Consider the following 27258-nt stretch of genomic DNA (forward strand, 5'->3'; position numbering starts at 1 on the left):
CTGATCTATGGGGTCATACATTGATCAAAGGTCTAAGGGAGCCTCTCCCAAAGTTGCAGTTAAAACAACTGACTCAAAGCTTTCTTCTGGAAGTCTCGCTAGGGAATAGAATAAAAAATCTGTTATGTGTACGGTGCCTGGATGTCTCAGTTGGTTAAGCATCTGCCTTTAGCTCAGGTCATGATCCCAGGGCCCTGGGATTGAGCCTCACACCGGGCTCCCTGCTCAGTGGGGAGCCTGCTTCTCCCTCTCCCTCTGCCTGCAGCTTCCCCTGCTTGTGCTCTCTCTCCTTGTCAAGTATATTAATTAATTAATTAATTAATTAATTAATTAATTAATGGTCATGCCACATGGGATAAACAGAGATGTGAAGGATGAAATGTAATATAGTGAGAAAAGAATTGTTTTTAACTAGACAACTCAAATAGAGTTGTAGTTTCCAACACTGAAATCATGTGACATTGAAATATATATATGCATATATATATAAATATATTATAATGAAATGTTATTTATCCATGAAAAAGAAGGAAATCCTGCCATTTATGACGACATGGATGGACTTTGGGGGCATCTTTTGACGTGAGGTAAGTCAGACAGTCCAAGACAGACACTGTATGATTTCACTTACCTGTGGAACCCAAAAAAGCCAAACCCAGAGAAACAGCAGAAGGGTGATTACCAGGCGCTGGAGAGTGAAAGAATGGAGGAGATGTTGGTCAAAGAGAGCAAACTTGGAGTTAGAAGATGTATAAGTCCTGTGGATCTAATGTGATTATAATTAAACAGTATTTTATTGTTAAGACAGTAGATCTTAAATGTTCTCACCACAGAGAAGAAATGATAATTTTGCGATGTGAAGGTGGTGTCAGCAGATATGGCAGAGCAATCCTATCCCAGCAGATAGTGTATCAAATCAACAGGTTGTGCACCTTAAGTTCATACAATGTTAATATGTCAATTATATCTCAATAAAAAATAGAGTTCTCTGCAGCCCTGGTAGCTCAGCAGTTTAGTGCCACCTTCTGCCCAGGGCCTGATCCTGGAGACCTGGGATCGAGTCCCACGTCCGGCTCCCTGCATGGAGCCTGCTTCTTCCTCTGCCTGTGTCTCTGCCTCTCTCTCTCTCTCTCTCTCTGTGTGTCTCTCATGAATAAATAAATAAAATCTTTAAAAAAAAAAAACAAAACGTTCTAAGATTTAAATGGGAAGATCTACATGAAAGTGCTTCTAATACAGTAAAGCACTATATGAGCAGATTATAGTACCATCAGCACCTAAGCTCCCTAGCCCTCCCCCGTCCCACATCAGTGCCACAGTCCGAGTCCTTCCTTTTTTGAGCTGTGAAAACTGCTTAGGAAACTGTCACTCAGCGGCAGCAAAGACTGCCAGCACTAAACCAATTTGATAGAAGGATCCAAGAGGGGAGAGGACAGAAGATTTTCTTTCCTCTGCAGTTCTAGTTATAAAGCCAAGATATAAAAGGAGAGAATCATTGTGGTATGGCATATGAATTTTAAGATGCTTTCATTGGGTTCATTCATATTCTAGAGTGGTGTCCTCAAGAGTTTTTACCACCTTAGAAACTAAAAAATATATATATTGTCTTGCTTTTAAAAAAAATATTACAAGGAATATGTCATCTTTACAAAGATGGGTTATTATAGTCATTGATCATGTAACTACATAGATAAGATTCTGGACCTATTCACAGCTAGCTACAAACCAACCAGCAACTTCATGTTTGATATATAGATGAAGTGAAATTGCTTTAAAACTAATGCAGAATTTATTTGTAGGGCACAATTTATTAGTATGCATGAAGATGAATTAGAACCTGCAAGCTATATTAAATTTAATGCATGAGAAAGGGAAGTAATGAATTACTTGAAAATCATTTTAAAGCATCATTGCTAATGCAGCTGCTAAACTGCAATCGTCCTAACTGCAGAGACAAATATTATTAAACCTGCCAGAGTCCCCAAACTGTGTTTTAAGCAATTCCTTAAAGAATATAAGCAAAGGCATTTGACTCTCAGCTTCATGTATAAATACACCATGAAAATATATATGCCATATATGCAAAAAAAAAAAAAAAAAGCTCTTAGTAATTCAAGATTCCCATAACAGAATTCTTATGCTAATGGTCAAAACAAAAGTTGCTTTTAATTTTCAGAGGGATGGAACATGGAATTTATTAACTTCATATTTCTGATGGATGAAAGAAAATGTAATAAATGAAGAGATGAGCCTGAAACTGCACTCACCCGGCTTTATTTAGCGTTGGTGTTCAGTTAGCTGACTTCACTTCTAATATTGCACTGGCTAAGCCTTTTAGTGTGCACTAAATCCTAGCCGCATAAAAGTGAAGCTAAATAGTATTTACAGGTCTTTTTCATACAAAGTGCAAACCAGCATTCCATTTATAATCCTATAATAACACTCTGTAATCTGCATACCAATGCAGTGCAAATAACACATTTACTTTAGAAATGAGCATAATTAGATTATATAGATCATAGTTGAATTAGACTGAGTGACCTTTTGTTAGCATTCTCTGATAACTCAAGAAAATTTTACTACTTGGCTGCCTTTTCTCTTTTGATCTAAATGATCAGTTTTTGGCATGAGCCTCTAAAATCTTCAGAATCATTCACAGTTTGGTTTCTAGGAAGATTTTTTTCCCCAGCAGGAGGGGGTTGTAGTGCTGAACGTTGAGAGTTGGAGTAGATGTTCACTGACATACATTTGAGGTAAGGAGGAGAAACATAAAATACAAAATGAAGGGTGACGTAAAAATGATTTATAATTGTGTTTAGTATGGTCTTTGTAATTACATTTTTAATTAATACTTTTGAGGATGTGCTTTACTTTTTATGCATAATTTAAATCAAATTGACATTCTATGAGAGTTCAAGCCTAGTTTTCCCCTTAATGATACATCAGAAATTTTGCATCAGATGATTAAACGTCTTCCAGTCATTTATTCACTAAAATAGGTTTGTGTACCTACTATGGGTCTCAGACGTGAGGATAAGCGGTGATGACTGCATGTTTGTTTCAAAGAATTTTCCTCCTGGAATGTGAATGGCAATCAAAGATAAGGGACACACGGCGATAACAACAGCCACATAAACCAATTATTCACAAAGTAAATCTCAACTCCTTCTGATTAAGGAAATACAAGCGTATTAAGAGCCATTTATAACCTTAACACATCTCTGCCCTCACTTCTAGGTCCTCCGGATAAGCACAAATCCACACAAAGGAGGCATGCGTTTCTGCGTGTGTGTCACTGACAAGGACTCTTGCCCCCTCAAGATAATGGAGTGTTAAACTGACAGCATTCATCTATCCCTCCCTGCATTCTTCCGCCTAGGAAATTCAAAGACTTAGGTAAAACAACACCAAGACAGATTAGGAGACTATCCTCTAGAATATGAGGTTTTTTTTTTTTTTTTTTTTTTTTTTTAGCTCTACTTCCACAAAGGGAAATTGCTCAAAAATCAATCTCACAGGAACCTCATTTGGTTAGACCATTTTACAGGATGGTAAGAAAGATCACAAGTCTCTAATAAATATGAATGTTTACTTAATAAAACAAATCAGCTGGAATATGGGCTTCTTTGGAGTCCTAAATCACAAAATATATAAAAGATGTGTATGAATGTATGTGTATCTAAATGCCGATAGATACACTAATAAACAACACTTATTCTCATAGCTAGTTTTCTGTCGTTTCCCACCTCCCATTTGATCTCTGGTGTCCATTCAACCTTAAGGATACATCGTGAATGTCCCCTGATACCATCGTAGCCTGAGCAACCCTAAAAGCTCTCATAAGCCACTGTTAAGGGATCTTTTGCTTCCATGCCTGTAATGTTCGATTAATGCTCTGCACTTCAGTCAGAGCAATGTTTTTTAAAGAATAATGTCCTCTTTTTTAAAAATTTTAACTATCCAATGTATTTCCACTGCCGGGATATGAAAATGCAATGTTTAATCACAGTCATACTGTCACATATAGTACAACTGTTTCCCATCTCTGCAAACAATTTCATCTCCTACACACTAAGCTTGTCTATGCTTGTCTAGACATAATGGTCTCTTTTCTGTTCTCCTAGTGCAAACTTTTCTCTTCCTCTAGGTATTCGCATTATTTATACCCACTAACTGAAAAGTCACTTCTTCTAAGACTGGCTTTTTGGGTTCTTCAAATCTCAGCAGAACTGTCACCTCATGGAGGCTGTTTTGTACCTCCTAATTAAAAGTGGGTTTTCCTAGTTCAGTTCTTATACTATCATTTAGATTTTTGTGATTCCATTACAGTTGTCCCAGTCTCTAATAATCATATCTATCGTCTTGCTTATTGTCTGTATCTTGCAATAGTATAAGCAGTTGAGGAGGGTCCTTGATTTCCCAAGTTCACCTTTTTAGGTTTGTACCTGCAGAGTACTTGATATCTAGTAGCCACACTGTTAGGTGCTGAGTAAATGTGTTGCATGTGCCGGTGTCAAAGGCGGGGTGGATTGGGGGGCTGGACATAGGATTCAGTCTGGGATACTTCTAGATCCATTTGGCTTCTGCTTAAGATTATAATTAGATATACGAAGAAGACATATTCTACAGTATCTCCTGGCTATAATAAAATTGCAGAAAAGATTTGTATAACTCATGAGTCTTTTTAATATTTAAAATTTTAAAAGAGTGCATGAATTATTTTGTTCCTAGCATCTGCATCCCTTCACCATTCTAATTCTTTGAGTCCTACTCTGGAACGAACTTTCTTTTTCTTTCCTTCCTTCCTTCCTTCCTTCCTTCCTTCCTTCCTTCCTTCCTTCCTTCCCTCTTTTTTTTTTCAATTGGATCCATCGATTGTTAACTTATCTCTAGTTCTATATTCTTCATCCTTATCTTTCTACATTGCTAACCTCAATGAATTTACCCGTGTTTATGACTCCATCTATTACATTTATACTGAAAGCCACTTGTCCAATTTTAATCTTTTATGTGCACAACCAAAACCTAACAGTTGAAATGTGGCATGATTTAGATAATGGACTTTTATCTCAGTCTTGCAAGATTAAAACAAAACAACTTTTCTTCTTTAAATTTCTTTCTCTTTACAGATTTCCTGTTTCTTTTATTGATATGTCTGAGACTAGAAATCTTGGAATCATCTTTAAATCAATATTCTTTATTTTTATCTCTTTTTGCTTTGTTTGCTTTTTGTATTTCCTTCACAATCTTTCTTGGACCTATCCTATATATTTCTTTTCCCATGGCCCTCCCTTTAATTCCTTAAATAACTATAAATATTTTCTATCCCGCTCACTTGTTCCAGATTCCTTTCATTATCTTTCATTCATTTCATTATTTCATTCCTGCCACTTCCACATTATAGTTTTAAAAGACATTTTTCATCATGCTTACTTCCACATAAGAACCCAGAGTGGTTTACAGTAATCTATGTTAAAATACACACACACACACACACACACACACACACACACACACACACACATCTCTCCCAAACCAAACTTCTAAAACCTTTGATAAAATTGGATTTTCTCTTTAACTTACTATTTTATTTTCTTAGCAACCGTGAAACATATTCTCCTTCATATCATTCAGTGTGTTGGTACTCCAACTTCAAATTCTAGAGCTAAACTCTGATTATCTCCACTCGTTCTCCTACTACATGGTTAGCTTTTTCTCTTTAAATTTCCAACTCCCTTATGTCTTATATCATGAATATTAGGACTTAAATATGTATATTTTGTGTATGTATTTACTTTTTATATTCTTGATCATGCTTATCAAGGAAAATATTTTAAATATCTTAAGAGATTAAAGCTGAAAAATGGATTATACTTCTAAGAGCAGGTAGTAAAATAAAACTTAGTTAATTTTAATAAGAAGTACCAATATGCAAATAAGTATGTGTACATACTACATTTAATAATTCTTACATATCTACACTGACTTAAGCATCACTCCAAGTCAAAGGTGATAGAGATATTTTAAAAGCACTTTGAAAAAAAAATAAATAAAAGCACTTTGATACACCATTAATCCATCTTTTTAAATAAGAAGATGTTTAAATTTTTCCCATTCATTGAAAACAGGATAAAATGAATATATTTTAAAACATCTTTACATTATAGTATTCATCACATTTATATATATTTAAAGCCCCAAATAAAGGTTTTATAATTTTTCTTAGGAATATAATATGTCAATTTTAATAAATTTATGTTGGTGGGAAAATGAAGAATATCAATAAATCCTATAATTCTATGCTAAATTCATTTTATACATAAGACTATTAAAATGTCTTTGATTCTGCAATACAATTTTGAAATATTTCATTTTCATAAAGCTACTCAAGACAGCAGAGACAAATAGTTTATAAAATGTTCATAGTTAGGAATGCTGCTTTCTCTTCATTTTGACACATCTAGGGCATGCAATTATTCACAAAGGTCACTTTCTAAAGAAGAAAAAGAACAATGACCAAAGGCAGCATTTAGGTTTCAAATAGACTATGACAATTTAATCAATGACAAACTCCCAATGTCAAGAACCATCGTATTTCTAGGTAGACAGAGAATGACATTTCATCAGAACTATGTACAATTGCCTGCATTAAAAACTAGCCAAAAAATTTACTATGAACATGAGAACAAGATTTAGAGGGGGAGAAAAAGGAGGAGGGAGGTTCCAAGTTATTTTAAGTTTAAATGTGAACACAACTTTCCTTACTGGCATTTTCAAAAATGTCTTATTATGAATTAAATTATACTTCTAATCTTAAAGACACATACAATTCAAAGCTTGAGAAAATAAAACTTACCATCTTGCCCCCTGCAGAACTCACACTTTTCAAATTTGTAGTGCAATTGACAGAGAAATTTAATATGGTATGAATGCCTTTTCACCTGATTTTTTCCCCAAAATCAGAGATATCCTAAACCATGTATAAAATACATTTAAAATGTTTTGTGATTTAGTTTAGGAATACCTTTCTAGAAATACTCCAGGATGTCAATTTTTATATTTGTTTTTAAAATAATATTATTCAACATTATCAGTCAATAGCCATAACCACTTCAACCTATGAATTTCTACTATAATTGGTATTAATATTCACCTATAAGACTGCCATATTTTAAAAGATTTCAACTCTCTATACTTGATTTATTTTCCTTAAAATAAATATAGCAATACTTTAATACACATGGGGCCTTGAGATGACCCAATAACACTAAGTATATAAGGCCTAGCAGTGTGTTAGACATATATTTTGCAATAAATATTTTTAATGAGTTACTTATTATTCTGTGCTTATTTCTTATTCTGCAAAATGTGTACCCTTATTTCTGTGAGATACCCATTGCTCTTTCAGTGAAATACTAAAACAGGAAGGCATTGTGATAAGATATTCACATAACTTTTGTTCACACTTACAAAAACAATATTTTAGTAGAGAAAGAGAATAATACAATGAACTTGCATTCCAATGGAAATAGTTAATCCAACCATCATGTGATAGTAGATGCATACTGATGACAGAGATTGTATTTCAAAAACAAATAGTATAGTATTAGAAACTGGAAAGTTATAGAATAAAAAAACATATTTTAAATGTTTCTGTGAGTTGAAATGCCTGGATCAATTTGGCTAAATCATTAAATTTTCATTTCATATTTGAATAGAAAAGAGTGTGTCATAGGTAATCGTGATTGAGAGAACAGCATACTCACTCTCCCCAGACTACTATTACTAAATATGCATACATATCAAAGACTACATAATTAGGAGGGGGAGGTTAAATTAACTGTGAAACTTATGGTTTATGTAGCTGAGCTAGTTTCAACTGCAAATAGCTGCAAGAATATCTGAGGAAAAAAATAGCCATTGAGAAAGGAAGTTCTGTATTTTTTACAAAAAGAAAGATTACTTTTTGTTCACTGGAGATAAAGAGAAAGAGAGAGAGAGAGAGAGAGAATGAAAACAGTTAAAAAAATAGGTAAAGCACCATAATAATCAAACTCCAAATAACAGACTCTTCTAAAAGAGTCTGCAATTTTACTAATCTTCATCACATTCTTCCACATTTAAATATCCAAGATCTTTTTGTTTCACCGGCTCACCTGACCCCGTAAGTCTCTTCCTGTTGATCTCCTTTTCCTGCTCTCTACCAATCTTTTACTTGAACGTATCCAGAGATTGCTAAGTATGAAATAGGATGACTTCACATTTTGCAAAAGGGTCTCAATAAGTTAATTTCCCTCAAATAAGCTTCAACCTCCACATACCTACAAATGTTTCTTTTGTGTGCATATGTACAGTAAGGAAAATACCTGTCTAATACGGTCAGCATAGAAAGTAAATATAAATAATTAAGGAAGTAGAGCAAATAGGCATTTATTTCTGTAACTTGTAGGATATATACATAAGTGGCACATGTTTTAGAAATAATTCTAAATTCTACTTATACTCACTAATATACTTTAACAAATAATTACTAGAATTCACCTCATTTTGTGTTCTGTGTAGAGAGCTGTGGCTTTGTGTGTGGGAACTAGGTGGTAAATCATGAATTCTGTCTAAAGTCCCCTACACATGTGGAGGTAGCTTTACTTCTAAACTCTTGATTAAAAAGTGACTAGGACTAAATAATTCTTCCATTTCTCTTTTTTTTTTCAATTCTGTAACAATACTTGTAATATACTGCATAACATTTTAAAATCTAAGTCATTCAAATCTTAAATAGAACATTGTAGATTGCCTTGTAGATTTCACACACTGTAACCAACAAAAACAGCATGTTTTTTTACCTGCTTAATTCATCAAAAGTACACATACCATCAGGATATATTTAGATAGTATAAAAAGGATTGAAAAAGTCTATTTGCACATGTATTGGTTGCAGAATCCCCACAAAAAAATCTGGAGTTTCTCAATGAAGCAAACATAGGCACAAAACCTTCCACTATATACAACAACTTCATACCATTCAAATATTAGATTGCTGCAGTTTTTCTTTTCTTAATAGCAATACAACAGACTAAAGAATGTCATTAAAGTGCACTATCCTAAGTTAGTTTTATGCACATGCGGAATAGATAAACACTTAGTGTTAATTTAGAAAAGTCCAAAGGAGATTTTATTTTTGAGGTTAATCCTTTTATCTCTAGGCTTTGATCTCTATTAAAATTCAGAGACCCCTGGGAGAAGGGACACTTTATCAACTATAAGTCATTAAGTGTGAATAAAAGATCTGAAATCTAAAAGGCAATGGAGACATGGGAATAAGGTATGAGTAGAAAGAATTTAAAAAATAGAAAATCATGAGAAAAAAAAGCATATTTTTTCCCCTCAGGTCTTTAGAAGAAGTAAAAAAAAAAAGAGCATACTGACCTTTGAAACACAGATAAATATGCTGGCCTTCAGAATTTTTGCCTTTGTGCTGAACTATGTACAACTGACCCATTTCAGTATTGCCCTGTATATAAGTATTTCCCTGTATATAAGGAGTGAACACTAATGTTACCTGATGCTTCTTTGATGATATCCCAAGGTTCCTCTTTTCACCTTTGCCAATATTAGACCAGAAACAGAAGATAATGATAATGGAGAAGAAAGAACTGAGATTCCTATATATGCATGAGTAGATTACATAATATGGCTTAGAAGATCTATCCAAGAATATTAATTTGAGCACTGATTATAGGATAAATTTACTGCTAGATTCTGGGGAAATAAAATTGATTAATTCTTGGTGACTGGATTCTGATTACAGTTCTGAGGATTTTTTTTTTTTCAGATTTTATTTATTTATTTGAGAGAGAAAGAGAGCCTGAGGATGGGGGCACAGAGGGAGAGGAGAAACAGACTCCCACTGAGCAGGGAGCCTGACAAAGGGCTCAATCTCAGGACCCTGAGATCATGATCCAAGTGGAAGGCAGACATTTAACCAGACACCCCAGTTCTTAGGACTATAATGTTAATATAAACACTGGACTCTAGCCTATTCATTTTGGTCTATAAGGAGTCCTTCTTTTGCCTTGTAAATCATGTTATTCCATTCATAGATAAAAATGTGTATTGTTATTGTACAATTATTAAGCTATGTACTTCAAACCATATGTGTTAAATTTCAATTGTGTGATAAAATATTGATTGCCATGTGAGGTAAATAATTCACTAAAGATAAAGAAAAATGCAGTCATTTCAGAATGTCTAATAAGTAAATTTTTGACTTGTCTTTTATTTCCCTCCATTTGTTTATTTTGCTTCTTAAATTCCACATATGTGTGAAATCATATGGTATTTATCTTTCTTTTTTAAAAAGAATTAAAGATTTCATTTATTTATTCATGAGACACACACACACACACACACACAGAGGCAGAGACATGGGCAGAGGAAGAAGCAGGCTCCATGCAGGCAGCCTGATGTGGGACTCAATCCCGGGACTCCGGGATCATGCCCTGAGCCGAAACCAAACGCTCAACCACTGAGCCACCCAGGCATCCCAAAGGTATTTATCTTTCTCAAACAACGAACTTTTTTAACAAAAGTAAAAACAATTATTTTCTTTTTAAAATTCTATTTATTTACAATCATTTTAAGTATTTCCTTATTCCACTTAGTTTTGTATTAATATTCTATTCTTTGAGCTTCTTAAAGGGATATACTTGATCATTTACTTTTATATATTCTTTACTTATATAGGCATTTGAAGCAATAAAATTTCTCTTAAGTACTGTCTTATTTACATCTTACAAATTTTGTTCATTGCATCATTTAGTTTAAACATTTAAAAAATTTCTTAATTATTTGAATCATGAATTGTTTGCAAATAATATATTTAACATTTTAAATTAAAATTTAAAATATTTTGGATTTTTAGATGTATAATTTTAAAAATATTTTATTTACTTATGGTATTTGAGAGAGAGACAGAGAGAGAGCACAGAGAGAGGGGGGCAGAGGGAGAGGGACAAGTAGACACCCTGTTGAGCATAGAGCCTGAATGGGGTTGAACCTCATGACCCCAGAATCATGATCTGAGCTGAAGGCAGATGCTTAACCCACTGAAGCACCCAGGTGCCCTAGATATATAATTGTTATTGATATCCAGTTTAATATTATTTTAACCAAAAAGCATATTCTGTATATAATTCAATCCTTTGAAAATTATTGATACTTATTTTATGGCTCGGATTTTTGTGAATGTTTCTAGGCATGTGAAAAGAAATATACATTCAATAGTTGTCACAATGTCTATAATTGTCATTTGGGACAATCTGATTAATAGTATTGTTCTAATTTTTTATCTTCATGCCTTTTTTATTGGCCTACTTCTATCAATCACCGAGGAAAGGCAAAATTGCAAAATATTCTTGTGAATTTTTCCTATGGTTCTGTCTGTTGTGTTATTCTAAAGTAGTTCTGTTACTAAGTGTGTACACATTTAATATTATAATTTGGTGTAATGAGTCTTCTATTATGAAGTATTTCTCTTTTATTTGGCCAGGATGTGTATTGATGTCTACTTTAAGTGATATTATTATAGCTACATCAGCCTTCTAATGCTAATGGGCTTGCATGACATATTTTCTGTCTTTTTATTTCTAGCCATTTTATTCTCAACATTTAAAATGTGGTTTTAAATTGCATACGATGACGGGGATCCCTGGGTGGCGCAGTGGTTTGGCGCCTGCCTTTGGCCCAGGGCGCGATCCTGGAGACCCGGGATCGCATCCCACATCGGGCTCCTGGTGCATGGAGCCTGCTTCTCCCTCTGCCTGTGTCTCTGCCTCTCTCTCTCTCTCTCTGTGACTATCATAAATAAATAGAAATTTAAAAAAAAATCTTAAAAATAAATAAATAAATTGCATACGATGCAGTATTTTATTCATTATCAATCTCTGCCTTTTAATTTGTGTGTTTTGTACATTTACATTTAATGTGGTTATTGAGATAGTAGGATTAAAATCTAACTTCCTATATTGTGCTCCTAGTGATTTGATTGTCTGTTTCTCATTCTCATCCTTCTTTTGAGTGAATCAAATTTTCTAATATCTTGCTTTACCTAGCCTATTGACTTAGATTTATTTCTGTTATATTTTAGCTATCATTCTATATAATGGTCAAATACCTTTAAGTCATTAAGTTAATCTATATCCTGAACAATGTAAGAATCTTACTTCAGTTTAAGTTCACTTACTCTCATCCTACTTTGTACTCTCATTCCCATATCTTATTTCTACAAAGCAATCATCCCATGACAACCATTTTTAATAATGTAGAATATATCTATTTATAAATAACAATCTTATGAAAACTCTTATTTATTTAACCACATATTCATGTCTTAATTGTCTTTTTTTAAACTTTTCATTGTGTGTACAACTTTTCATATGAACAATCCCAAGGTAATCACACAACAGAACTCTATGGGAACAAATTCTCATTGTAATTTTTATGAATGACAACCTTTAGGAATGTGCCTTGCAAATATTATATGATGTTATATGGTATGACTATAATTTCTAAACATTATTTAACATGCTTTATGAATTCTTCTTTGACTATTTCCAAACTTATTACCTTAACTTATTTTTGCTTCAGTATTTCTCTCATTTTATATTAGCCATTGCCAATATACCTTCTGACTTTAGATTACTTTAGATAGTATTTACACAAAAATTAAGTTAGTATCTGAAAACATTATTTTTCCAAATCACATTTTTACCTATAAGTAATTGTGCAAAATTACAGACAAATGATAAAAGACTTACCAGGTCAGGAGTTTTACATCATAAAAGAATAGTTTCCTATATATAAATATAAAAATGTGAATAAATCAGCAATGTTATAATTTACCAGGGTGCAATTTATTCAAGTCAAAAGAATTTCTGTAGAGAAAGTAAAGCTGAAGATGCTTCAAAATTATAGTTATAAAAGGAGCATATCTGGAAGTTAACTTATTCCAAGAAATAAGGTGGTGGATAGAAGACATAAAATAGTCTTTTACAGTAAAGAATATATTTTGAAAAAATTAATATACATAGTTTTTACCTTTGGGGCTTTGTAAATTAAAATTTGTTACTGTGTATTGTTCATATGTGTATGTTACCTTGTAGGCAATTCATTAGTTAGTATGGGTTTTATTTATTTTTTAAGAATAAAATGATATTCTATAGTATGCACACATAATACTGGAGTCATAGGATCTGAAGGCCAACCTAAACCTATGTTGAAAAGAAGCCACTAAGTAGCTATAGCAACAGCTGTAATCACATAAGAATGGAGAAATTTTGCTATTCACTTCTCTGCCAGCTTTGTAGCTATTTTCATCTTTTTTTTCCAGAAAATGTAAATATAATGTCAAATTAATTGAGTATATCAAAGTTTACCTAAAAGTTAAGTGAATACTTTCTTTCAGAGACACAAGTAAATGTATTCAACTGCATTACACATGAAACAGAGTTTAAAAGGAAGTGAAAATTTCTTTTTTCAAAAATGCCTTTAACTTCTGCTCTATTTCTTCTTAGGTTTAAAAAAAAATTAATCTCAGAAAACACATAGAGTATTTCATGAATGAAGAAAAAAGTATTATATATTTCAAAATATTAACCCTAGAAACCATTATTAAAAACACAATTTTGGGCAGCCGGGGTAGCTCAGTGATTTAGTACCACCTTCAGCACAGGGGCATGATCCTAGAGACCCAGGATCGAGTCCCAAGTCGGTCTCCTTGCAAGGAGCCTGTTTCTCCCTCTGCCTGTGTCTCTGCCTCTCTCTCTCTCTCTCTGTCTCTCATGAATAAATAAATAAAATCTTAAAAAAAAAATAAAAACAAAATTAAAAAAATTTTATTTCCAAAAAGTTTACTTTAAAAATAACTATAATCTTTTATACCCACATTTAATATAAGAACTAAATCATCCTTCCTTTGGATCATTCCATTTCAATCCATACAAATAGCTTGAAAATATGTACAAGTTCTTTGGAAATCCCAAATGTAATTATTAAGATCATTTCTAAACATGAAAACATGTCCTGTTGAAAAGAAATAACATAATGATATTTAATGTATGTATAACAAATATGGAAATATTAATGAATTTTAATTATTAATATTCATCTTCCTTTTATCTGAATTTTGACAAATTAAGCTACCTATTGGTACAAAAACCTCCTTTCCAACTATTATTATTACTTATTTGGAGAAAAAAATATCAGATTTTCATGCCCAAGTAATGTTTTATGTATATTAGTTATTTAAGCCATATGTGCAAATAATCAATATGTCATTGATTCTTCCTTTGAATTCCTTTTATAATATTTGCATTGTGTATTTTGTGGATAAGACATGCGACTACTATTTGTAACAGGAAAATCATTAGCCAGTATTTCAATCACCGTAGTACACAGATGGGTCCTATCATTACAGTGATATTTTAGACAGTATCTCTTCTTCAAATTTTCATTAAACTCCGGTATTTTTCTTTATATAGAATTTAAACTCTCGGTTTTATTTCTCCTTGCTTCTGTGTGTGTGTGTGTGTGTGTGTGTGTAGGGGTAGGTGTGTATATGTGTATGTGTGTGTGCACACATGTGTGTAATCTTAAGGATTTTACTACTGATATTATGTGCTAATGTAACCTGAAACTAGGTGTCAAATGCCACTCTCCCAATATTTTCCTGTAGGAAAAAGCTAAGTTGTTTTTCCAAAAAGTACGTATCATATACTAAATCACACATAACATTTCATCTTCAAGGCAGATTTTGAAATGCTGGCTGTAGTTAACACCCACACTGACATGCAAAAGACATGGTAAAATAAGGTCTAACGCCAAAAAGATCTACCAATTACATATGAAAATATACGATTTACCAATATGAATATATTTGCTTAGGTTATTAAGAGATTTTGAAATTCATGTTGCCCCAAGTAAACAATAGTTCTCTGTATCAACAGGTTAAGAACTTCAACAGAGTTACTTTGGCTATTGTTGCAAGAAAGCACTTACTAAGGATTCATGAAATCACTTTTTTTTCTTTCTAGAGTGAAGCCTTTTTTGAAAGAAAAAGTCTGAATAACTATATATACTCCAGCTATTTTTCTCCATCTGCTTCCTTGATCTGTAAATACTTATATCAGGAATTAAATGTTAAATACTACTTTTTCTTGCTGAAAATAAAATGACTAGGGTAAATTTATTCCTTGTCATTTATAAGAAGAAATCATCTCAAATTGGCATAGAGACACTCTGGACAACACTAAAATCTAAAATATGAACTAAACAAGGTATTATAATCACTCCCTAATCTAGTGTATTTTGTTCTGATGATCATAAATAACTTTGACATTTTTTTGTTCTTTGGTAACTAGCTGCCTTGAAATAGTTGAAGAAAATTTCTTTCTTTTGGAAAACTTGCAAAATTCACACACAATTTTTAAAAATTTTAGTACCTTAAATATAGTGCCCAGTAGTCTCAGGAGCCAAAATGACAATATACATAATCCATAGGCTGTAACTTTTAAGAATAGCTTCCTTAAAGTCACAAATATATTAAAATTTGTAACAGATATATTTATGATATACTTGTGGCATGCATATTGCATGGTATATCCTCAAAGCACTTTATAATCTGTACAATAACATAGAGAAGGCATTAATATTTTTCCCTTGATCTTGATGTGGCCACTGAAAAATATGGATTTTGAGCTTCATACAGACTTCTCTTAGAAATCAGTAAAACGCGGTAACAATACATACCTCTTTTCCTGTAGGTCTCTAAATCATTCCTCGAAGGCATAGATTCTTTATCATTCTAAGTTGAATAAATATAAATATTATAACATTCTATTTGTTAATAATAATCAAATTTCTTTTTATCTTACCTTTCATGAAAAATATGACTTACTCTGAAGAGTAGGCTATAGGAGCAAAAATCAGAGTTGAGTTTTTGTTTCTATTTTTTAATGAACAATAAAAAAGGAACTCAGAACAGGATCTCATCCTCAACTGTATTTAACAACTTCAGTTGGAGATGTGGATATGGTTTCAGTGTTCGTTTGATATAAAACGCGCACAGGAAGGATTCTCAACATGACCATTTTCTTACCATTTGAGTTAGGACCATAATAAATTCCTAAAGGGGGCAGTCCCTCCCCCTAAGTGGGGGAGAAGAGCAGGACAATAAATTCTTCCAACTCTATGCATGTTATTCACACACTCTCTAGAGTATTAAAAAAGTAGAAACTCTCCTAGGAATGAAATAATTAGTAATCTCCCGATATTGCATACAATTTGTTCAAAATTCAATCCACACTTATGCCATTATTATAATGAGCTACTACAGCGCTTCTCTTTTGGTGAATACTATTCATAAAAATTTTTGATAATGAGGAAATACCTCATTGAACAGACTTCTTAAAAAGTTGTTATATCAATAAATAGTTAACTACTAAATGCTTCTTACTGTTATATATATATATATATATATATAAATTTTTTAAGAAATTATTTATTTGTTAGAGAGAGAGAGAGAGAATGAGCAGAGGGAGTGGCAGATACAGGGAGAAGCAGGCTCCCTGCTAAGCAAGCAACCCATAGAGGACTTGATCCCAGGACCCTGGCAAGGGACCTGGGCCTCTAAGGAAGATGCTTAACCAACTGAGCCGCTCAGGCATCGCTAGATCAGTGTTGAAAGAAACTAAAGTTAATATTTTTAAAACTTCTATCTATTCCCTGCATAAAAACAAATGCTGGAGTATCAGGACTCACATTAAAAAAAAAAATCAACATTTTACAATATTTTTATAAACATCTAGTAAAGAAGTATTTCATAAACAAGACAAATGCCAGACTACACTTGATGAGAGTAACAACATCAACGCACTACAATTAAAATTATATTAACTAAAATACCACAGAAAAGTCAAAATATAAGCCTCAAACTAGAAGTAAATGTTTTCAACGTGTACAGCACAACAGGATTCCTATGAAGAATATAAATGACACCTAAAAACCAATAATGTCAACAACCCAAGAGACCAATGTCTAAATATTATCCACAAACTCTTCAAACAAATAAAACACAAATGTGCATGACTACATGTAGAGGTGCTCAATCTATTTTAGTAATCAGAGAAATTCAAGTTAAAACTATAAAAGATGATTATTTGCTGCTGAGGCTGTAAATCACTGGGGTTTCTCATTTATTGTCAGTAGGATATAAATTTGTAAATGAAGTTCACAATTTCAAAAAAAAAAAAAGCAATTTGGCATTATCATGCATGCATTTTATGACCTGAAATTGTATTCTAGGTTTCATATATGCACACACACACACGCACACACACATAATCTCCTATCAAACGTCACTGGGAGACATGAGCATCAATGTGTATAGCTGTATTGTGCATCATGGCAATAATTTTAAATAATCCAAATGTCCATCAGCAGCAGAAAGGCTACATAATTTAGGATATTTTTTATAAAATGGAATATTATGCTGTTGTGGAAATGAACAAAATAACAAAACGTGTCTAAATTGAAGCATCTCAAAATAATAATGTGAAAAAATTGTGAAACAATGCATATAATATAAAATGAATGAAATAAAATACAAAACTATGTGCATGTGGTAAAAGCTTGAGAAACCATAGAAAGTGCAGGATAGTTTTCCTTCCCTGGGAATGTAAAGTGATACAGTCATGGAGAGGTTCACAGGGGCCTTTTATTACCTGGTAATTTTTCATGTTCTGAGTTAGATAATGAGCAAATGGGTATTTATTTCTTTATTGTTTTTTAAATTGCACAAATATACTATATAGACTATTGTGTATGATATAATTACGATAAAAATGTTCAAGTATAAATAAGATGCAAGATGTTAGAGCAGTAACTATAAACTGCTGAGGGTAGATACTCTAATTTGTTTGGCCATTAGAGACTTCACATTCAGATGTTGGGGAAACCAGAATATGAGTTGAGGCTTCAGAATAAAGGGAATAGAACAGACCAAGCTCTATGAAGAAGCAGAAGGAAATTAATACACAGAGGCAACCAGAAGTCTCAAGTAAGGGGAGAAACATTTTCCCAATGCTATATGAGGGAAAGAAGCGAAGATAGTGGATAAATAAGGAATTGAAAACACTGGAAATCTAAAATTACTGCAGGCATGAAATGAAGAAGAAACAAATAATGGAAAGATAACAGTATGCAGGCATTATTGAGGATAAAGATAAGGTTTATAAATATATTATCACCAAACTACACAACTGAGTGATTTTCTTCACTAATGCTCAGAAACCGGGGTGCAGAAATGACAACTGTATTAATAGATGAAGGACGACTGTCTTCATACAGTTGCTAGAGCAGAGGGTTTCTGGTCACTGAGAAGAAAATGATGAAAATATGGGAGCTCTGATTTCCAGGCTGAAGAGGAAGGCTATACAGGAGTCACAGACAAATTGGATGAGAATGCCAGGGTCAGAAGACAGTGAGACTCAAACCTAGTTACACCTGTAGCAAGGAAAGGAAAGAATCGTGTGAGCCTGGGATATTGAAGAAAGTTCTTTCAAGGATTAAGATGCACATAATGGCAAAGTCCAGAACAGAGTCTTGTGTCCAAATGGAGAGCATATCATTGGATTGTAGGGAAATATGATAAATTGCATTGCCTCAAGGATTAGAGACCATAGATTAGGAAAGGAAGCACTAGGAAAATGCTTTGCCCTGTGACACAAAACCCTGAGATGTTTATACATATAAATTCATATTTAATCATCTCACTCCGATCCATTAATTAAATCCATTGACTGTTAGGCTAAAAGCCTGGGGCTTGTGGTATCCCTCATTCTTCCCACAAATGTCTTATGTTGCATTTTGAATTTTTATTCTGATTTTTTTACTGATCTTTTCTTTTTTTAGGATTATTGCTAATACCTATTGTAACAAAGTGTATGTGTGTGTGTGAGTGTGTGTGTTTGTGTTTAATCTTGATTCCTCATAAAAAATGCCAAGGGGGGAATGTGAACTGGTGCAGCCACTCTGGAAAACTGTGTGGAGGTTCCTCAAAGAGTTAAAAATAGATCTGCTCTACGACCCAGCAATTGCACTGTTGGGGATTTACCCCAAAGATACAGATACAAATGCCGGACACCTGCACCCCCATCTTTATAGCAGCAATGTCCACAATAGCCAAACTGTGGAAGGAGCCTTGGTGTCCATCGAAAGATTAGTGAAAGGAAATAAAGGGAAAGGAGAGAAAATGAGTGAAAATATCAGTGAGGGTGACAAAATATGAGAGACACCTAGCTCTGGGAAATAAACAAGGGGTAGTGGAAGGGGAGGTGGACGGAGGGTTACGGTGACTGGGTGATGGGCACTGAGGGGGGCACTTGGTGGGATAAGCACTGGGTGTTATGCTATATGTTGGCAAATTGAACTCTAATAAAAATTTTTTTAAATGCCAAGGGGAAGAAATCCATAATTAATTGGCCACAAGGCATGAAAGAAGTTGTTTATAAGTCTAACTACACAACAAACTTGTTCTATGATATGTAACAAGCCACCTAATCTCTCTAGCCAACATATTTATTTATTCACTGGCATAGTGGTACTAGCTCTGCTTTCTTCATAATCTTGGAAATAACAAAACAAGGTGACGCATGTCAGAGCAAAATGGAAATAAAGGTATTGTTATGATTCTATAAGCAAGCATTAAGTAATATTAAGTAAGAAAGATGAAGAGAACTAAACACAAAATGAGACTCTCTGGAGATGAATTTTAGTTAACATACTAACTTTGATTCATGCTGGATATTCAGATTATTTAGAGATTTGGTTTATACAGAATCATTGCACTTTTAGTGTATTATATCATTGGTATAAATAATTAGATAGATTTTTTCTGCTTATATATCTTCATTCCATTTGATAAAATGCTAAAATATCTTTTTAGCATTGCCTATTTTTTTTATAAAGTATCTTTCCCTCCCATAGAATTTTCCATGAATCGTAAATTAGCTTCAAATGAAAGCAAGTAAAACAGATTTGATTAAGATTTTCATAAGAAAACTTATTACATGATGAAATAAACTACAGATAATAATGTTTTAATACACCATGCATCATTTAATCTTTTTTTCTTTTTAAACGGAAATTAATATAAATGTATTATGAAACAGGTCTTGTGGATTAAAGTTTGTAAGCCTCTAGTAATTAAAGATTGAAAGATGTTACTTTCTACTTACAGTGCATTTTCTATGAAATGACAAACATTCAGTAAGAGACACCAAAGGAATATCCAAAGGAGTTTTATTTAAATTATGATGTGTATATTCCAAATTAATATCACTTAACACATGTAAGAGGTTCTTTTTATTATCCTATCTCTCAATGAAAAATTTATAAGCCGGTAAGAGTTTACCGTTCCACCTCAATAGAATGAATTAGTTTCCTAGATATTCAGTGCTTTTGTCTGATTTAAAATATGTATTTAGAGATGTCTAGCCGTTTCACTTTAGAATTTAACGTATGAAACTTGGCACTTATACTTTTCTTACTCAGGTTTTTAAAATTATGAATATCATAAATTATATACAATGTATAAATACCATATATGATATGTATGAATATATAATATGCTATATTTAATGTATTTATATTATTTGAATAATATTCATATAATAGGTATATATACTCTCATATTGTCCAAAATATAGTTTATAGATTCTGTTTGTGAACCAACCTTTTCCCAAGTTGAAAATAATCACTGTGACAAGCCAGCAAAAACTGCATCTTTAAGAGTATAAGAGAAAGCCAAAATGCTTCCAGGCATACATAAAAGTTTACCTCGAAAACTTAAAAATACAATTACCATATGATCCAGAAATCCCAATGTCTGGGTATTTGGCCAAAAGAATTAAAATCAGAATCTCGGGCAGCCTGAGTGGCCCAGCGGTTCAGTGCCTGCCTTCGGCCCAGGGTGTGATCCTAGGGACCCGGGATTGAGTCCCACATCAGGCTCCCTGCATGGAGCCTGCTTCTCCTTCTGCCTGTGTCTCTGCTTCTCTTTCTCTCTCTCTCTCTCCCTCTCTCTGTGACTCATGAATAAATAAAATCTTTAAAAAAAATCAGAATCTCTAAGAGATATATGCACTCCTGTTTTCTTTGTGGCATTATTCACAATCACAAAGATATGGAAGCCACCTAAACCACTTAACTGTGCATTGGCAAATGAATGAAAAAAGATGTTGACAGAATATTATTAAACCACAAAAAGGAGATTCTGCCATATACAACATGGATGAACTTTGTGAATATTATGCTAAGAGAAAAGAGCTGGATACCGAAGAATAAATAGCACATGATTCCCCTTCTATGAGGTATCTAAAACAGTCAAAGTCATAGAAGCAGGAAGTAGAAGGTTGACCTCTGTGAAACTGGGGAAATGAGGAGTTGGTATTTAAGTGGTATAAAGTTTTAGTTGTGGAAGATGCACAAGTTCTAGAGACCTGCTGTACAACATTGTGCCTGTAGTTAACCTGCATACTTAAAATTTGTTAAGAGGATAGATCTCCCATTACCCATTCTTACCACAATATAAAAAAGAAGCACAATAAAATTTTAAAAAGTTGACCTTCTAGGATGTGTCTATGCTGCCTTGCTCAGGAAGATGGAGTGTACGACTTATATATCCTAGTCCTGAATCTATTTCCTCAAAGGATGATGAGTATCTCAATTTGATTTTCTCATATTTTAAAATCATTTACCTGTCACCTGCTGCAGAGGGCACATGGTCACATGCAAGAAAATAATTACAGCTACAGCAACATTCTTTGGACAATGTGAAAGATCCTTTGTTATTTATCTGCATTGTTCCATAACAGTAGCAGAACAAATTTAAATAAAGTTGGAGCTGCAATTATTTATTGTTATCTTTTAGATTATTTTTTACCTGGATAACACAGAAGAATAAACATAATCAGTTCCAGCTGGAAACACTTCTACACTATGTCAAGGACAATAAGTTCACAAATTGACTTTACCTGCTATTCATGTGGTATATGAAAAGAATCAGGCAAAGGGGAATTTAATTAGTGCGTCTCATAGAAGGAATAAATAGAAAAAAACGATAGACTACTGATCGCATTGAAAATGAGTAGCATGCTTAGCTGTCAACCAACAATTGAACAGAAGTGGTTTGTTAGCATTTCTTTGGTCACACACATTTTGATTTTATTAGATTATTTCATGTGGAGTCTAACTTGCATGTGATTTTATGTATAATGGTAAAATGCGATTTTATTATACTTATAAATTAGAGACTTGCTATAAAAAATTATACAATGACAAGTATTTATACAGAAAAACTAAAAGATTATAATATTTACCAAAGTCTTTTATAGATCCAGAGCAAGAAGCAGAGGATGAAATAATACCAAAGAGCATTTATCTTTAAATAGAAGCTCCCTCTTTTAAAAACAAGAATGACAAAGCAATAGATATCTCTGATTCAATGAAGCATATTGCCAAAGATATTTTATCATATATATGTGATTATCATTTGCTGTCTTATTAAAAAAAGGGAACATAAAAGTGAAAATCAGGAACTTTATTATGTACTGATTTTGTGCTAGGTAAACTATGTAAAGGATAGTATGATAATTTTCATTGTGGAAAAATAAATGTGTATATTGCCTTAGTATTCCCACTTATTAGAATAAACAGAGTCATATTAACAATCCTTATTTTTTTAAGATTTTATTTATTTATTCATGAAAGACACTGAGAGATAGAGAGGCAGAGACATAGACAGAGGGAGAAGCAGACTCCATGCAGGGAGCCAATGTGGGACTCGATCCGGGGACTCCAGGATCACGCCCTGGGCCAAAGGCAGAAGCTTAACTGCTGAGCCACCCAGACGTCCCAACAACTCTTTAAAAACAAGGTAAAACAATTTGCATTACCTGCTATTACATTATATGCCTGCTATCTAAAACCTAGTCTAACCTCAGCTTTTACTCATGTCCCTTATCTATCGCCTTTGAATTAGTAGCCTAGTTCATGAGTCACGTAAACATAGCTTAGTTTTCAGTTTGCTTTGTGCTATATGAGGAATCCAATGCATTTGTACATTTATTTTACTGAATTTACTCTCTAGTATATGTGATCGTATTAAGATATATGTAAAACAGTATCTTTGCCTAAAAGAAATTAAAACTATAGAGGAAGTTACCAACATGGTGACATAGGATACTGTTGAGCTTTTCTCTTCCCATGGATGCATCAAATATGCAATGACACATAGGTCAGTTCTCTCTGACACAAATCCAGAAACTAGGTGACTAACTCCTACATACTGGACAACTGAGAAAATACATTGAAATGGGTAGGAGAGGCTGAGACACACTCTGACCTTGAACTCCAACTCTGACATGGCACCTTAACAATCAGGGTGGAACTCCCAGCTCTCAGCCTCTCCTTGAAGACTGGACGAGCACTTGGACTGCATATCTAGCACCTCAACTTTTAAGACTGCTAATTAAGGAATGCACTCCCAAGTCTTCTAGCACTGAGAGCCAATGAGACTTGTGTTTATAAGTCTCAGCAGACTGTAGCAAACAAAGAAGCAGTTGTTAAATGGCTGTGTGTGAGTACTGACCAGAGCTATCCCCCTCCAGCACAGAAGGAGTAGACGAAAACACCCATCCTCCAGATTTTCCACAGAAGGGAGTTGATTGCATATTATTCAGATACAGCCTGAGAGTCTAGCTCATAATTAGCCCCCATCTAGGCACTGAGTGGGATCGTCTCTGTAGCCAGAATGAGCCAGTGGATGGTTCCCCCACCTTCTGTTCTCTGCTTGCTTCAGCAATAAAATCCAGTCTTCAGCTTGGATTTCATCCCTGAAAGCAACTTGCCAATACATCTAGTACCCCAATTTTTGCTGCTGTCACCCATGGGATGTATCTCGAATCACTTATGTTGGCTAGCCAATGGAGCTTTGTACTCATGAGTCCCTCAGGAACATATTAAACACAAAAGCAGTTTTATCATATGGGCACACAAACACTTCCAACAGTTAGTCTCTCCAGGGTCAATGTAGAGGGAGCAGGCAAGAATGCCCAGCTACCAGGGACACCTGGGTGGCTCAGCGGTTGAGCATCAGACTTTGGCTCAGGGTGTGATCTGGAGTCTATGGATCAAGTCCTGCTTCGGGCTTCATGCATGGAGCCTGCTTCTCCCTCTCCCGTGTCTCTGTGTCTCTCATGAATAAATAAAAAAAAAAAAAAAAAAAAAAAAGCCCAGCTACCAAGTTCTCTGAGGAAAGGAATTGACTGCATATTTTCACAGTTGCTTCCTCGGGATACAGCTTCTGATCCGAATGCATGTAAGAGTTTATTGGATGCTCCAAGGAGCTTCATAAAGCTGTGGACACAAAAGATATATAGATTGATGATTGGAGGCACAACTCTGGTAAATTGAGGCACAACCTATATGGTAGGGTGGTTCATTTATTCTATTTGTGAATCTGTTTGTAATCAGAATTTTAAGATTCATTTCGACATGGCATATGCTTCATTTTGCAACACAAGAAGGTAGTAGAAATCCATAGATGACCTCTGTAAAACTATAGTACGGGGAATTTTGAACACTTATGTCATCACAAAGTGAATCAAGAGGATAGAAAGCAATTAAAAGGTGGCTATGTAAACCATAAAGCTATAATAATATTTCAGTTTTAAAAATTAGGAAAAATAATTTAGAAAAAAAATGCACTAGGTAATTAAGAATTCTGGTAACATTACAATAATATGGTAAAGATTAGGAAGAAATGTTAATAATAGATGCTAATGTTAAAACTAGCCATGCTGGACTGAAATTGAAGTAAGTTATACTTATCTTGGATATTTGGAAACGTTTTGACAGTAAGGTCAATCAGACTGTAGAAAAGTTTTACTAATGAGGTAGATATGGCAAAGTCACTGAACATCTTTAAATAAAGTTTAGCCATATTAATGGGAATGGTAGGAGAGCTCTTGTTTGGACTAGACAGTTCTTCCAATCACTGCATTTGCTTTTAAACTTATCACCTAAAATTTTCAATAGGCTACCAGTATGCAGATAACTGGCATTTTCAATGACAGTTCTTAATCTTTCTGCCTACCTCAAAGCATCAGAAGCTCTTATTAAGAAAAATGAGAATCTTGAAGTCAAAGATTCAAAATCTTGGTTTACAATAATCTTAGTTTACAATTTACAAAATTTCATATGATAAATCAGGCATACAAAAACAACAAAGGTAAAATTTATAATAAATTATTTAATCTCTACAATCAAATTTCTGAGTTTCAAAAACCTGAAAGTATCATACAGCATATGGATATAACTCAAAATATATCTTCTTAAAAAAATGCTTTCTGAGATCATTATTTAACTCTATTATTAGGATCAAGTTATAAATTTCTACAGTATTCATGTAAAAATAGCAGCTAATTGATCATGGATTATTACTAAATCAATAAGAAACATAATAAATTGTACATTATATAATCTTTAAGCCGTAGATTAGGGAAAAACAATTAGACATTTTTTAAATAATAGGAATGCAAATAAAGAGAATTTCATGAGATCAAAGATGGGTCTTTCAAAGACATGAAGAAACTCACTAAAAGAGAGAAAAGATTAGAAAAAAATATGGTTCTACCTCACCCAAAATAAAGGGAAAACTTTATTCAATTATTTTAAATAGCATTATACTTTAGATATATAATTCAGAAATGAAAGCCCAGTTCCCTTCAATTATGTGGGGATTAAATAAGGTTATTTTTTAACAGTACATCTTATAATATTTTTCATCAAGAAGACATAATCTCCTGCCAAAATTTATTAAAATTAAATAATGTCAATTAGTAACTAAAGCAAGACCCTGGGGGTTGATATATAGGCACAATGCTTCCATTCCATCTACAACTACTCACCTGCTAAGTCATTTTCTCAAACACGATGCTAGGTACCAGATACATAGAGATGGAAAGTGCAAGAACCTCATAGAATTCAGTTGCAAGTTGGTTTTAAATGTCAATTCTAAAGAAATTATATCTACTTCTATTTAAGTATTCCTTCAGAAACCATTTTTTCTTTGCCATTTATCGTTTATTTTCACATAAAAATATACAGTAATATTGATTGGAACACATACCACATTTTTTATGGATTCTATGCATACCCTTCAGGGAGCAATGTTGTGCCTGGGAACTACAGAATCTTCATTGCTTTTTATATAGACATTCAGAAAAAAATATATACACCTCCCAGTAATAACTATGTAGTCAGGCAGAGTTGAACACTTTCTGTACGTTGTACTCCCTACAGCCCTTTGAGTGCCTCTTTATACAGATAGGGTAACTGAAGCTAAAAGAAGTTTGCAACTTGCCCAGGGCTAAAATTGTGTAAATTTTCAGGGACATGATTTCCACTCTTGCATGGTCTGACTCCGAAGACTGCTCTTAACTACTTCACTATATCCTGCTAGTCATAGATTAATTGGTCTCCCAGGAAAGTTCCCAAAGCAAATATCTTCAATATGTGACAATTCCCTAATGCAAATATCTTGTCAGATTGCTATGTCATTGGATACCCACAAACATATATTTAAACACGCTATATGGTTGGTTTGTATATTATGCTGTTCTTCATGAAACAGGTTTTGAAAACTAGACACCATTGTGTGTAATTGGTAAAAATAGCATTGACGGGATTTTTTCATGAGATTATAATTTTTTAGAAAAATTAATGCTACTAAATACTAAAATGTAAGATAAGAAATCAGCCATGTCTATTAAATGAATATAGGTGGATGGTGCTCTTGGGTTGGGAGAATGACTGCTCTTTACAGGAGCTGTTGCAATCTGAAATGCTGCTTCTTCACCTGGCTGCACAACACCTTTGCCGCTCTGATTGCTCCACACTGGGCCAGTCTTTCCCCTGATATTATTGCCCAGTATTCTGTAGCCATGCTTCATTACTTGAAATTGTTCTTCAATGTGTCTGCAGCGTGTTCTTCAGCTTGCCCTATTTGAGATCTCCCCACTTCAGCTCACTATACAACAGCTGGCCAGGTATCCTGCTGTCATCCATTTTTTACACTTGTGCAGTCCAGTGGAGCTGCATTGTAGCAACTGTAACTTCACTGCTGTTGGTTTGGCCGTAGTC

At 33.6% G+C, this 27258-nt stretch overlaps 1 long non-coding RNA gene across 2 annotated transcripts in view; it reads left to right on the forward strand.

Annotated features, from left to right (window-relative positions):
* The window catches only part of LOC118351952 (uncharacterized), a 140512-nt gene extending 136923 nt beyond the window's left edge, over positions 1-3589 (forward strand). For both annotated transcript variants that reach the window (XR_004808235.2, XR_007405011.1), the window contains one exon: positions 3238-3589. This is a non-coding gene — a long non-coding RNA (uncharacterized LOC118351952). The remainder of the gene's footprint in view (positions 1-3237) is intronic.
* The last annotated feature ends 23669 nt before the right edge of the window (positions 3590-27258 follow it).

Source organism: Canis lupus, chromosome 22 (assembly GCF_003254725.2).
Source record: "Canis lupus dingo isolate Sandy chromosome 22, ASM325472v2, whole genome shotgun sequence".
In the NCBI taxonomy this organism is placed as follows: domain Eukaryota; kingdom Metazoa; phylum Chordata; class Mammalia; order Carnivora; family Canidae; genus Canis; species Canis lupus.